Source organism: Adelges cooleyi, unplaced genomic scaffold, assembly GCF_023614345.1.
Source record: "Adelges cooleyi isolate 19-005CV unplaced genomic scaffold, UGA_ACOO_1.1 ACOO_flye_CR_arks_rails_tigmint_CR_PRNA_108, whole genome shotgun sequence".
Taxonomy (NCBI): domain Eukaryota; kingdom Metazoa; phylum Arthropoda; class Insecta; order Hemiptera; family Adelgidae; genus Adelges; species Adelges cooleyi.
The window spans coordinates 9215049-9228728 of record NW_026095761.1 but is presented as its reverse complement, the minus strand read 5'-3'; the positions used below and the strand labels follow the sequence as shown (position 1 = coordinate 9228728).

General features: G+C 31.2%; 1 protein-coding gene across 1 annotated transcript in view; it reads right to left on the bottom strand.

The window, feature by feature from the left end:
* LOC126839559 (transcription factor Sp9) overlaps window positions 1-13680 on the bottom strand; it is a 62894-nt gene that overhangs the window by 47828 nt on the left and 1386 nt on the right. The gene's annotated exons all lie outside the window — the stretch shown is intronic.

Here is a 13680-nt window from a genome sequence, read left to right as displayed (position 1 = left end):
TTATTATTTCCCAAATCAATTAGCCATTAGTATGAAAAAAATACAAATCAATCATTGGAGTACTTGACATTTGAAATCGTATAATTACGCGGCGGGAAAATGTATAAGCAGCAACAAAATAAATAGGACGTTGTTGAAAACAGATGACATCAATCAACGTTAACTTATCGTTGTTTTTAACCCTTCAATATGCCATTATATTTTTTACCTTCGGCCATCAGTCACGTGTGACACTCGTAAATGACAACACCTCTCCAATACCTCGTGATGTGTATATTTCTTTAATTTATTGTTAACAATAAAAAAGAGTAATCAATATTATATGCGACCACTCTTTGTACGTATTACGACCATTGAAAACGCACAACGTTGTATTTGTCCAACGTACAAAAGTAGTTATACGCATTGATATTGTTGTAATAAGTAATAACAAAAAAAAAATGCATTTTGCTTAGTGCCCCAAAGCATTTATTTCATTTCTCCCAATAAACTGATTGAGCATCAAAGTTCCTTAGTAATATTTGTAATATTTATTTTAGTTATTCTACATGCGTTTACATACATGTGGATTGTAGATGTATACACAAACGAGTGGAAGGCGTTATTGTCTTTTGGAATCTCCACCCATTTACATCACACACAATATATTAGGTATACATACGATACGGCACCGCGAGATCTTAAAGAAATAACCTTTAATCAAGATGTATCCAACAATTATCGTACGCACGTCGGTTATACCTATACCGTTTTGTTTTAATTAAACGTTTTTAATTTTATATATTATTATTTTTATTATAGTAACCAATCGTGATCTTTCACAACTAATTTTCAGTTTTCTATACAAAAACTCGATAAGATAAATTAACGATAAGTCTAAGAAACTTGTAAGGCACCTCGGAACACTAAATATTTGTAAGCTAGTTTAATTAAACAACATTTTAATTCAAATGTTGGATACAAATTCGTAAGCATTTACAATAATTAATGTGAGTCGGTGAACGCCATTGTTATGCGATCCGTTCGTTATACTTTTGTTTTGCAAGCAATAATTTTTCTATTAACTACTTCTCACTTAAATCTGTCAACACCACAAACAAGACATTGTCCCAAAATGAGATTAACCCGTGTTAACACCACTAAATTGTTCTCATATATATATATTATAAATGTTTTTGAAAATTATTCTTATAATCAGTTTGGTAAATATAATAACGATTCAAATATAGGTACGTTTGTAAAGCGTGTAGTCTGTTATTGTATGTTCATATTTTATCAACTAATAATGCGATCGTCAAACATTCTTGGATCATCGAGGTTTATCACAAATATTTTTCTACACCTCGTGCACGTATGATCAAATCAAATACAAAAAAAAAAAAGTCTACTCTCTCTTCTCACGGCCAAAGATTGGGTGAACATTTTCTGTGGCCGCGCACAACCTATAATTATCTGACGGAGCACGTCTGCCGGTCTACATGGGGAATATTATACACATATTATGTACATTATATTGTATACAATACATATATATACATGTGATATTATTTATATACATATTTTTTCTGGGTCTTAGTTCATAGCAAAACAATTAGCAGGACGGGTTTATATTTTTAAATAATAACAAAAAATGTAATCACATAAATCTCGGAATACCTACGCGTAGTTAACTGTTATTATATCGCCAAAGCAGACCCCAAATAATCAGTTGTTATAAATTAACGTGAGAGACGTGTTAATCGTCTGATATTCGGCTCTTGGCGACAATAATTAAGTATCGTGTATTATAATATTGATTGCGAACATTAAATGCTGAAAATAAATTATCGCTATTTACGTTCATAATTTATCAGACATACCTGCCTAGAAACCGTTTTTTATAAATTAATATCGACAAATTAAAATTTATGAGAGTAAAAAGTCTCGAGGTAAATATTTTAAAACAATAGCTCATAAAAGATCAATTGTGTTAGCGGCCATTTTTTTTAACTTTATTTTTGACAAATTTTGTTGTCGGGTACTTTTGATTTACTACAATATGCGGGTTTCCATTGAAACTCACTTACCCATCGCCCGAAGCGCAGAATTATGACTATAATGTATTATACTGACGGTGAATAATAAAATAAAAAGTTATGTTTAGATTCTTGTCTGAAGGAATAACAGCCCAGGTCGTTAGCTCTATTAACGCATTGTGTAAACCTCATTTACCCTTAGATTTTGAGATTTTTTTTATACACTTACATATTAAATTGCATATGACGTAAACCGATGCTGTAAAAACCACCAATATGACCATTTCCGTGTAGAATATTAAATAAACATGAACTACTGTTAAGCTCGACCATTGGTCTAGTCAAAGTCGTATAATATAAAATAACGTTAGTACAATGTATTTTTAACCGTAAAACTAATCTGGTAAGCGTTGAAGAAAAAACAGCGTACCAGTAGTTAACTGAGAATATAAATTACATTTTATGGATCATACAAAAACTGTATTTGAGGGATAGAAGGAAATATAGAAATCCATGCGATGAGAACTGGTTATCCTCGACCCCATCAAGGTCAGATGATGTACGAAACAAGAAAAAATATTGCAACACTATGCACAATGGAATAAAATAAAATGTGTAGTTAAACTAAATTAAAATCCAAAAGTAACACACGTGGGTAAATTATGTTGAAATTAAGTAACTCTAATGACTAGTTCAGTATGAAAATATGTAGGTAAGGTGTAAAATGTAATACCAAAATACTAAAGCTATTCTGTATGTATAATTTCCAACAGTTTTATGATATTGTACGAAGACTGTTTCATTTGTGTTGTTAACTATATATTACTATAGTATTAAACTATAATATTATATTTTTATGCACCCGATGTCGTTTTAAGCATTTATAAAATCCTTAGACTACACTTTAGTAAAAGGAAACTTTTTTTTGATTACTATTAATAAAAGAACCCTCGCCCCACCAAGCACTATAACTCTAAAACGCGTTCTGGTTTATTTCACACCGTTTAACTTGGTGAAAGAACATTTTCGAACGTTCACTATAAAAAAAATCTTAAAATATGGACATAAAAATTTATTTTTGTAATATAATATAAGCTTTCGGTTTATTGTTTTTTTAAAAATCACAATATACATTTTTTAAATTATATTCTCGAGACAGTATTCTAGAACCAATATTACAACAAAATAACTATTTTAAATTTTAATCCAAAGTTGTTTTTTTTTTTAATTACAATAACTATAAATAAATATTAAATACTAATTAACAATATTATACTTATTTTAAATTTCGTTCATAACATTGTATGTTTTTATATATATCGTGCCCGTGACAAACATTTTTTAAAAGGACACTTAAAACGTGTAATTTGGTTTTTTAGACTTGTTTGACAAATAATTATGACACTAGGGCTTCTTGCACAAAGCAACTAGATTAGTACTACGGATATATATTAAGCTTATTGCTTAGGTTTATAATAAATAATAATAGATGAAACAGCCAAAGTAATATACTTAAATATTATCAGAATTATTTATAAATATGTTTAAAATCGATCGATAGCCGCACTTGTCACTTTAATGCGTGTATGCAATATTGGTATTACAGTTGAAATTGCCACGTATTTTACGCATTATACACACTATGGTATAATACACATTTATATTTGGTCAAGACGTTAAGTGGTTTGAGGACAATCATCGTTGGCGTTTGGGGTTTAGAAGAAAAAAAGGCAGAGGGGTTTTAGAAACGTTCGAGTTCAATGGTCCATTAGGGGACTATAATATAGAAGCACTGTCAGTGTGTGTTCAGTGTTTGTATGTGAGAAAACGGCTGACCCCCGGATGTTATTACTAGCAAAAGCTCTCTTGGGAGAACAGTCCGGTCTTCCTGCTCTACAGAAATGCCGGTCGCCGTTTTATACATCCGGGCATTTCTGCCTTTATTTATTTTTTGTGATTTTATGTAACACAAGGGTCGGATTGTGTCCCTGAATTTTGCAAACGTTGGTAAGTTTGGAGTAAATCAAATATCACTAGTCCAGTACTTTGTACATAGCTTAATTCTATATATGTGTAAATAAATGTATGTAATAATATTGTATATATAAATATATATATATATATATATTATTAAATACAGATAAACAATAGTACCTACGGTTTGCGCACAGCTACATAATATATCACGTATTATATTATTGGTTTTTTTTTTAACTATGTCGATAGTAGAGGTTTCGATAATGTACGTTTGTGAAAACAATTAAAAATAACCAATAATGTATCACCATAGCAGTTTTCCTTCTCGTATAGCTTCTTGCAGATCCCAAATTAAAAAATACGGTACGCTTTATAGTAGAGTCCGGAGCGCCCTTTGTAGTACAAACGCCGCTCTTAAGGCATTACAAAACGTATATAAATCTTTCTGCTGCCAAATTTATTGCCTCCACACAGTGAAAACGCCGTGATTCCTTTTCATTGTCTACCTTTCCAATTTGAAATATATGCTATTGCAAATACATTGCCGGCGTATATACTCTATTTAATTTTTTTTTCTCTTTTTACTTCTCATATTTTTTTTATGTATGAGGTTTATAGTTTTTGTGCAAGTGACTTTTTCTCCAAAAAGTGATACGTGTAATAAAGTACTTATACCATTTTTTATAACCGATATTATAGTATAATTATTATAACAGTATTTAGTGAAACATTAAACAGTGTTATGAACTTTTTTTAACAGAGCCTTATATCAATATAAGGCTAAAAGTACACGATTTAAGTCTGGGGCTCTCGATATTACACGTAATTAATGAATGCTTACAAAAAAAAACACTTATTTTTAAGTTAAATTAATTTGCCCGTCAAATATCACTTATAGACAGTAAAAAGATAATTTTAAGTAGCGTAGATTAAGCGTATTATGATTTATGGTGTACCATTTTATTAAAATGGTTTTAACATTATAATACTACCTATCTTATGATACTCTAAGATAAGGTCTATTTATTAAAAATGTATTTTTTTTTTTTTTCCCAAGCGCTTTTTTTCTATACTCAAATCGCGGTTCTATTTATCAATCTAGACCCGAGGGCCCTATTATATTTGTTGAACGTTGTGCAGTATGCAAGTGCACATACTGCAATTTAATACTACTGGGGATTCTTTCAAGGGGTAAATTTAAAACACTTATTAAATATGGAAAAATGTAATATTCTAAAACTAATAACGCTTTAATAGGTAAATTAATCGTGAATTGTATAATAGTAACTATAGTTTTATAAATATTATATTGGTATCAAATTTTGTAATCTTGATTATAAAAAATACGAATGTATTTATTTTTTCATAATTTCTTAGAATAATGCATCACGTTGGGTACAGTAGGTACATAGTACAAGTGTACTAAACTTGTACAGCTGATTTTAAAACCGGAATTCAAAATGCAATTACGATAAAATAACGAGAAACTCATTAAAATGTTTAAGTATTCACACGCACACTTCGTAGTCCACCACGCAGCATAATAAAACTTGATAAAAAGTAACACCGAAATTATTTATGTTACTATTGTGTTGTAGAATTATATGACGTTTGACGCCAATCTGTTATTTACTGGTTAACGTACACTTAAGAATTAAATACTAAAGACATCTCTGGTCGGCGTGGCTTTTTAAATTTAAATGAGTAATAAATATTATAGTTATACCGCGGTATTAAATTACCCAACATGTACAGCTCGTACATAGTTATTTACCAATCATGTTTTCTTATTGCCTATAATACCTATTTAAACGTTGTATCGTACATATCCATTTCAAATTGTACATCATAAATACATTCTAATGCATCTTCCTAGTATAACCGTGGATTTATATGTAGATAAGTGATTCCAACACATATTTTCTCAAATCATAATTTGAGAAAATAGGTAGTAAAACATTTTGTATACAATAAATACGAATAGCTCACACAATAATATAGCAGACTATAATAATTTAAATTAGCATTATTGTGATTATGACTCGTGTAGCAACTGATAGGTAAACCTATTTTTACTTGTTTTAGTCGAGGCTAAAGAAAAGTGGATTGGCACAAGGCTGCAAGAAAAGAGACATGTGATGTGCTTCGGTTTTTACAATAAAAACAATTTCTATCGCAAAAAGTTATCAACTATATCAATCATATCTTTTTGCATCAGTATTAGTTACTGTTTAATAGTCTAGTTATCTCTCGTTTTTTTCTCTCTTATAATACACGGAAAAAAATACATAGTTGGTCCAACTAAAATTATGGTTAAAAGGACACAATACATTTCTAGTTGAAATAACTAAATGTTTAGTTGACCGAACTAAATGTATAGTTGCTTGAACTAAAAATTTAATTGGCCCAACTATCTATTTAGTTATTCTAACAAGAAATCTATTGTGTCCTTATATTAACCATAATTTTAGCTGGACCAACTACCTATGCATTTTATTCTGTGTGTAATTGAAAAATCAATAGCACCATATTCTGGTTGCTCTAACACTTATTAGTATTACACCAACGTTAGTAGTGTATTGTTGTAGTGTATTATTACACTTACAAGTTATACCACTCATAGTTCTAATTTTATTTTCTACAGGAAAACGATTCAACCGTAAATATTATTATGCAGCCCGACTAAATAATACATAGTACATAATATTATTATGTACTGTCCTGTACGCTGTGCGTGGATTGGCATTTCTGACACAGGACGGCCGACTCGTATTTTTTTCATGACTTTACACCTGTTACAGTACATTATTATGTTTTTTGACAAGCCGCTCACACAAATTAGACCAGCCTTCTTCATCTGCAGCGGAGGCGATTTTATTTTTTTTTTTCGTTTTTAATTTCGTCGGTCGTACCTGTGCGCTTACCTATCCTGGACCGGCGCCAGTCGGCGCCCCTTTCAGAGCTAATAAAACAAAAACGGAATAAAAAAAAAAATAAAAGTAATAAAAATAAAAGACATTTCGCGGTCGACGTTATGTGTTATAATGTGTGTTGTGTGCGCCGGTCGAACGCCTTTATATTGTGTATTCTATACCGATGACGACCGTAGGACTGCCCCTTTCAAAATCGCTAAATATTATAATATATATATATATATATATAATATTATGTTTAAAGCGTTATTTATACGACGGTTTTCCGGGGTAGTCCTTTTGCTTTAATTGAAACATATTTTAATTAAATTCTCTTTTTTTTTTACCGAGCCTATAAGCCGCTTTTTAATTTTTTTTATCTATTATCCTTTATTGTTAACACCGTTCGAGTATAATTTGGCGTATACACACTATTTTAATACACCGATATAATATCGATACTGTAAACTGCGTGATGGTAATTGAACCACGAAGTAATTAACCAACAAAACACATTTTTTGTTAGTCAATATGTCAAACTAAATATATTTTTAAGTAGGTACAATATAATATCATAAAATAGTACTAGATCGATCACAAAATATCGAGAAAATAGTCGTTTCTTATTGGTATTATCCAATCACATCAAAAACGCCGCAATTGTTTTTTGTGGTTTTTTTTTATATTACTTGTCCGTAGTTTAACATCATTAAATTATAATGAATATTATCTACTATTGTAATGGGTAATTTTAGAAAACTACTCTTTTAATACAATTTTTGGTAATGTTCTGAATAATTTATATAAATGTCTTACAGCTAACTTAAACAAAGATCATTTTCTGTTAATTAACATAAATATGGGACGCACCTTGGCGGTCGACATACATATAAAGCAGCTCAATGTCGTAAACCGGGTGCGTCAACGGATGACACACGGATTGTCGTTTGATACGACTTGAGGTCTATTATACATATTATAATCTTTATTTTTTTTATACGTAATGACTTATGAATGTAAAAACAAAATTCTAATACCGAACTCGAACGTTGAGAAGTGAAAGAAACGTTCCATTGTATTCCTAACTCAACATCATAATTACTAAAATTGTTACATATATAACACCTACAATATATATAAATATATTCATTATATATTATCTATGAGTGGCGCATTGTTCCATATGGGTAGGTAAATTATGTACGCATTCGAGGGTCCCCGTGATAATTATATGGTCGAACAAAGTCAAAGACATAAACCAATATCCTATTGTTCTATAGTGAAACTATAATAATTTTATAATAATAATATTAAAAAAAAAGATTACAGTATAATATACTGGGGGATCACGACCGAATGTGAACATGCCTAGGTACGCCGCGTGTATATTAAACATGTGCGCCCAAAATGTTATAAAACATATTATAACGTGTCCGACGTCCGTATATATTATATACCTATATGCATAATATATAATACCACAAATCCAAACGCTATGTAGTATATATGGGCACATCATACGCGGTAACAGAGGTTGCACGGCCATCTTAACGTCGATAAATCAGTGATACATGGAAATAATACGAGAATAAAATATGTACACGTTTTTATGTATATACCTACATTTATAGATCTCGAGTGTGTATACTGTATATTGATCTCATCGATCGGCTGAGGCCAATCATGGCCCGCGATTGGACGTGTTTTCCGATCAGTCACGTCCCGTTCATGTTGTTTGTGTAAAATACATAAATATTTTATGTTTTTATGTGTACTTCTTCGTCGAATTTATTATATGAAAATATATTATATATGATCATATTAAATTATAATACAGAGAAAAATAATTTACATTCAATAGTCATCATAGTCCACCCTTTTTCTTTTTTTATTGGGAATATTTACAATCTGTATTAATATGTACGATAAGTAAAATGACTAATATTTTTATTTTACAAAGCTGGACGACTTGAGTGAAGGGGGGCGTCTAGTGACACTACTTCAGGGGTCCACTTTTTAATCCATAATTATATTACTTTTTTTTTATTGGTATTACATCTAAATATTACATAACAAATTCAGCTGAGTAAAGCTAAAACACAGTAACTGTATTTATCATAATTTTTACAGGAGAACCATTTATCAAAAAAAAAAAAAATGTTGGTTACTGTTATAGGTTCTATAGACACATTGGCATCGCAGACACAAATCTTCATAACATTTCTATGTAAAATAGATATAAAAAATAATCTATAACGTTTAACTCACACCGAAATCGATTTTAGTTTCATCTTTACTAAAAAAAATGTATTCCTTAAAAAATATCGGTAGGTAATACCGGCCTATACCTTTTAAAAACACATTAATTTAATAAAATATGACGTTTTTATTTTAGCCCTTGGGCCTAAAACTAATACGCTGTTAGTCATAGGCTCAAATCGTCGCGCCTATAATATCTATTAGACTATCCGGCCCTAGAATTGTTAATAAAAAAATGGACCCCTGCGTGGAGGGCTTACATATTTTGGGTCATGTGCACACTTCACGTGTGCATCTTCTGCAATCGCGTGAATCTGGGGCTAGATATAAAATAATATTATTCTATTTTCATTCTTGAAACTGAATGCGATTTCATGATCTTCCACCTGACAGCCAATTATGTACCTATACTATGTGCACGGTGGTCAAGCGGCGTATAGTGTATACCTACCCAGCAGTATAATACTAAATTGCATTGCATTGCCTAGTTGGTATGTTATAATATTTTGAACTGCTGTAGTGTTTGTGTATGAGATTTGCTGTGGCGGCAGCGTCAACACGAATACCGGCCATTTGTTCGTGGTGGACGTCGGACAGGTCCGATTATTCCGTCAAGGAGATCACGCGATGCGGTTTGGCTGTTGTGCGCCTAACAGTTTTTTAAGAGAATCTAAGTGGTACACAGTACGCACGGCACACCACAACTGGTGCCCGTCTGTAATTGCTTATCTTTTTTATAGCATTTGATTTTTACATCATGTCTGGTTTTTATAGTTGTTTATTATAGAAGAATGGTGTGGAAGAAATCGCTACCTATTATGGGGTGTCCGCGGCTAGTAGTTTACAGTTTGCTGTTGTTTGTTGGCCACGTTTTCGAAACGTACTTATATACATATAGAGCATTAAATTAAATATAAATAAAAAGTGTTAACAACCGCGCTATACTTAATAGTCTACTGCAAAATAAATTATACTACCTATACTTATTTGCTAATAGTCTGACTACGTCACAGCCTTGCGTGGACAACATGCTGTGCGAATGCAAGAGGTTAAGGAACGAAAAGTAGGTATTGTTACACATATTTTATAGCCGTCTAAATCACTGGAAGCCGACTCTGACCCTTACGGATCATTTTTTTTTTACTACTTCAAGATTCAGACCAATTATGGGTCGTTTATGACTTTTTGCGTTTATAACTATGTTACAATCGTACTGCCAATGAACCGTCTGAACGATGAAAACGCTCAAACTCTAATGCACTCTCATGTATGTCACCTAAAAATATAATAACTCATTTCTTATTTACAACAAATTATTGGGTGCATGTTTTTGTTGTATGAATGCGTGAGAGCTCTGTTAAATTTGTATGACCTGTAAATACATTAATACACAGAAAAAAATACAAAGTTGGTTCAACAAATTCACTATTCAACTATAGTCACGGTTTAAATTTGAATAGGTTTAAAAAAGTACTTATCCTATATGCAATAATTTTGAATATACAAGCGTTGGATAAAAACCAAAAATTGTATTGCAGAAGTTACCGGATGATTTTGTCAACTCGTTACACACTTGCAAGTCCACAAACCACCGACTGTCGATAATGTGCACAAATATAAATTAATCATGACGTTGATTTTTCGCAAACCATTTCTAAACGGCTGTAAGTGGATAGAAGGGAAACAAAGCGACTGTAGGTTAGCCAAATAAATGTTGGACCCCATGCGGAATATTATTTGATTACCGATTTAATAACAATACAACCCAATGCGCTCGCACGCACCAAGTGGGTGGTATTTTTCTGATCAAAAAAAAAAAAACACCCCGAGATTTGTCATGGATGTTGTAGTAACGTGTGTTGTATAGGAGGACGCAAATTAGAACGATCTGACGGGTCGTCGGCTCTATTGGATTGACCGAAATCTAATAATATAGCACAATCCCCACATCGCACCAGCGTATATTGTATACATATACTACTATAATCTCGATTCGATTAAAAAATATGCATTGTATACCGGAGTTTAATGGTAAACGGTATACATAATATATAGCAATACAACTGTAATTTATATATATGATCTGATTTGCGTGGCACGTTTATTAAAACTTATTGGATTACATGTCGTTGATTTTAAAACCGTCTAAATGAATCTGTAAACAAATACAATAACGCGTTTAATATGTCACCCGGAAATCCTCAGTAATTAGTAGTCTGGCCGGTCCACGGATATATTATGTATAGCATTATAATAAGCGTTATTGCTAACAGTTCATAGTGAATTCATTAAATTGGTAATTTTTGAAGGAGGTGTGCAGGTAAAAAATACAGAGGATGTATTTGAGAATAAAAAAAATTGGTATATTAAAAATTAAAGCTAAAAAAATATTTATTTAAATTAAAAAAAAAATACATGTTAAATATACCTCCAACTTTCATGGGTACCCCTCCCCACAAAAAAATTTGTCTTTTCTCCTTAATATGAAAATATTAGTAAAAAATAGCTATTTAACATTATTTATTGACGTCACTGCTTCTGATCAACCTGCAAATACAATTCTTGACATTGGTACTTAAAAATATTATTATGTTGGACCTATTGTTATTACCTAAGTATTAAAATATTTTGAGGTTATATCTATACTATTATATTTTAGTCAAATATGTAAGATCCGCCATCTCATCAAAGATGGTCAGATATAGAATAGTTCACCATATTAATATTATATTTTTCTTAGTTATTCTTAAAAATATAACTATTTTTTTATATTATACCTAATTTTGATATAAAATATTTATAAGGACCGTATATCCCAAAAAAAACGGTGGTCTATTAAATAACAGTTTCTCTTGATCTGCTGACCAACATACTTAACACCTTTTCGGAAAATCGAGTGGAAAGTGTTTGCAAAAATGTATGTAGTATACTTACAATAAAACATATGAAGCGCCTAGTTTTAAAACTAGCTATACATTTTTTGAAAATTTTCACAATACAACAAATAATTTCTTTAGATAAAACCAACCAAGATTTTCAAACAAACACTGTTTGAATTAGTTTTATTCCTTATCTGATATTTAATAACAGTTGTACATAACATGTAATACATTGTGGATACTTAAAAAACAAACACGTTGTCCAAATGTCTTAGGTGTATGATAGATCAATATATTTTGTAAACTATTTGCATATCGATTTAGCTCAAAAGTAAAACAAAACAACGTTATCTACAATTGACATAATGTTAGTGCCTATAGTGGGTGGTACTTTGTGCTTATAATGTTTATCTATGACAGCATGACTTTGTAAATACCTATTATTATGATTCAATAATATGGTAACTGTTAGACACAATACAATGTATATTAATTTAACCGTGCGAGGCTATCGTTCGTTCAACTTTTTTTTTTGTATAATATTATTTATTAATATATTGCTATAATATAACTTTTAGTTTTGTTAATGTTGTTATACACGCTTCGTGTTCGTACTTGGTACAACAGCAGTCCGACAATAAAGATGTAATGTTATATTGTGTTTGTTAACCAGATGACTCGACACCTTTAATACATTTTATTGTACTATTATAGGCGTTGGAGTAACGCGGCGCTTGTTAGGAAACGGGTCTAATCATTTATATTACTGCGGCTATACAATGTAATATTCTATATTATATGCCGTTATTATCGATCAATCAATTATTTACCGGCGAAACGATGTGAAAAGACATCCGTGGATTTCTAACAAATTCACATCAGACACACGAGCACCTGCGCAATGTATGTGCATTCTCGTTACAATATCTTCCTCTGCTTGTAGCACATTCATCAAAACGTGGAACGCGCAACACAAAGACATAATAGACGCAAAATGTTTTTAACATATTTTTGGTCGGTCTAACTTCGAGACCGACTTCTGATCTGAAATTTAAACGGACAAACTACCTTCAATGCTCAACAAGTGCGTATACCTACTCCACGATAATTTTGAATTTTTAAATACATATTAATATATGTTCCATTGAATAAGTCTGTAATGTGTAAACACTAAACATAATAATTATTGGGCTTTTGGAACGCGCGAACAGATCAAAGCTCTTGCCTCTTCAAAAGTTATTCTAAGATAGCATTCCCTTCACAATTAATTTTGATTTAATCTATATAAAAAAAATCATGTACTACTTTAAGAATATTACTCAAATGACCTTATCTTAAAATAATATCATATGTAAATTGTAAAACACATTAATTTAATATAAATTAATATAGATGTATTTACCAGTCACAATGGACCCACGAGACTCGAATATACTATAATAACTTGTCCATAACCTAAAATAAGAGTAATTGGTAAAATTTAACATTTGTACCCCTGACCCCGGTTCAGTCCGCCACTGCAGTAGTTAATGTCATTAGACGTAGACCCTGTGTATTCCGGATGCCCTAAACAATGTGCCTATACTGTCCAGTGTCCATTGATTAATCGGTCCGGTTGTTGATGTTTGAGTATTCGTG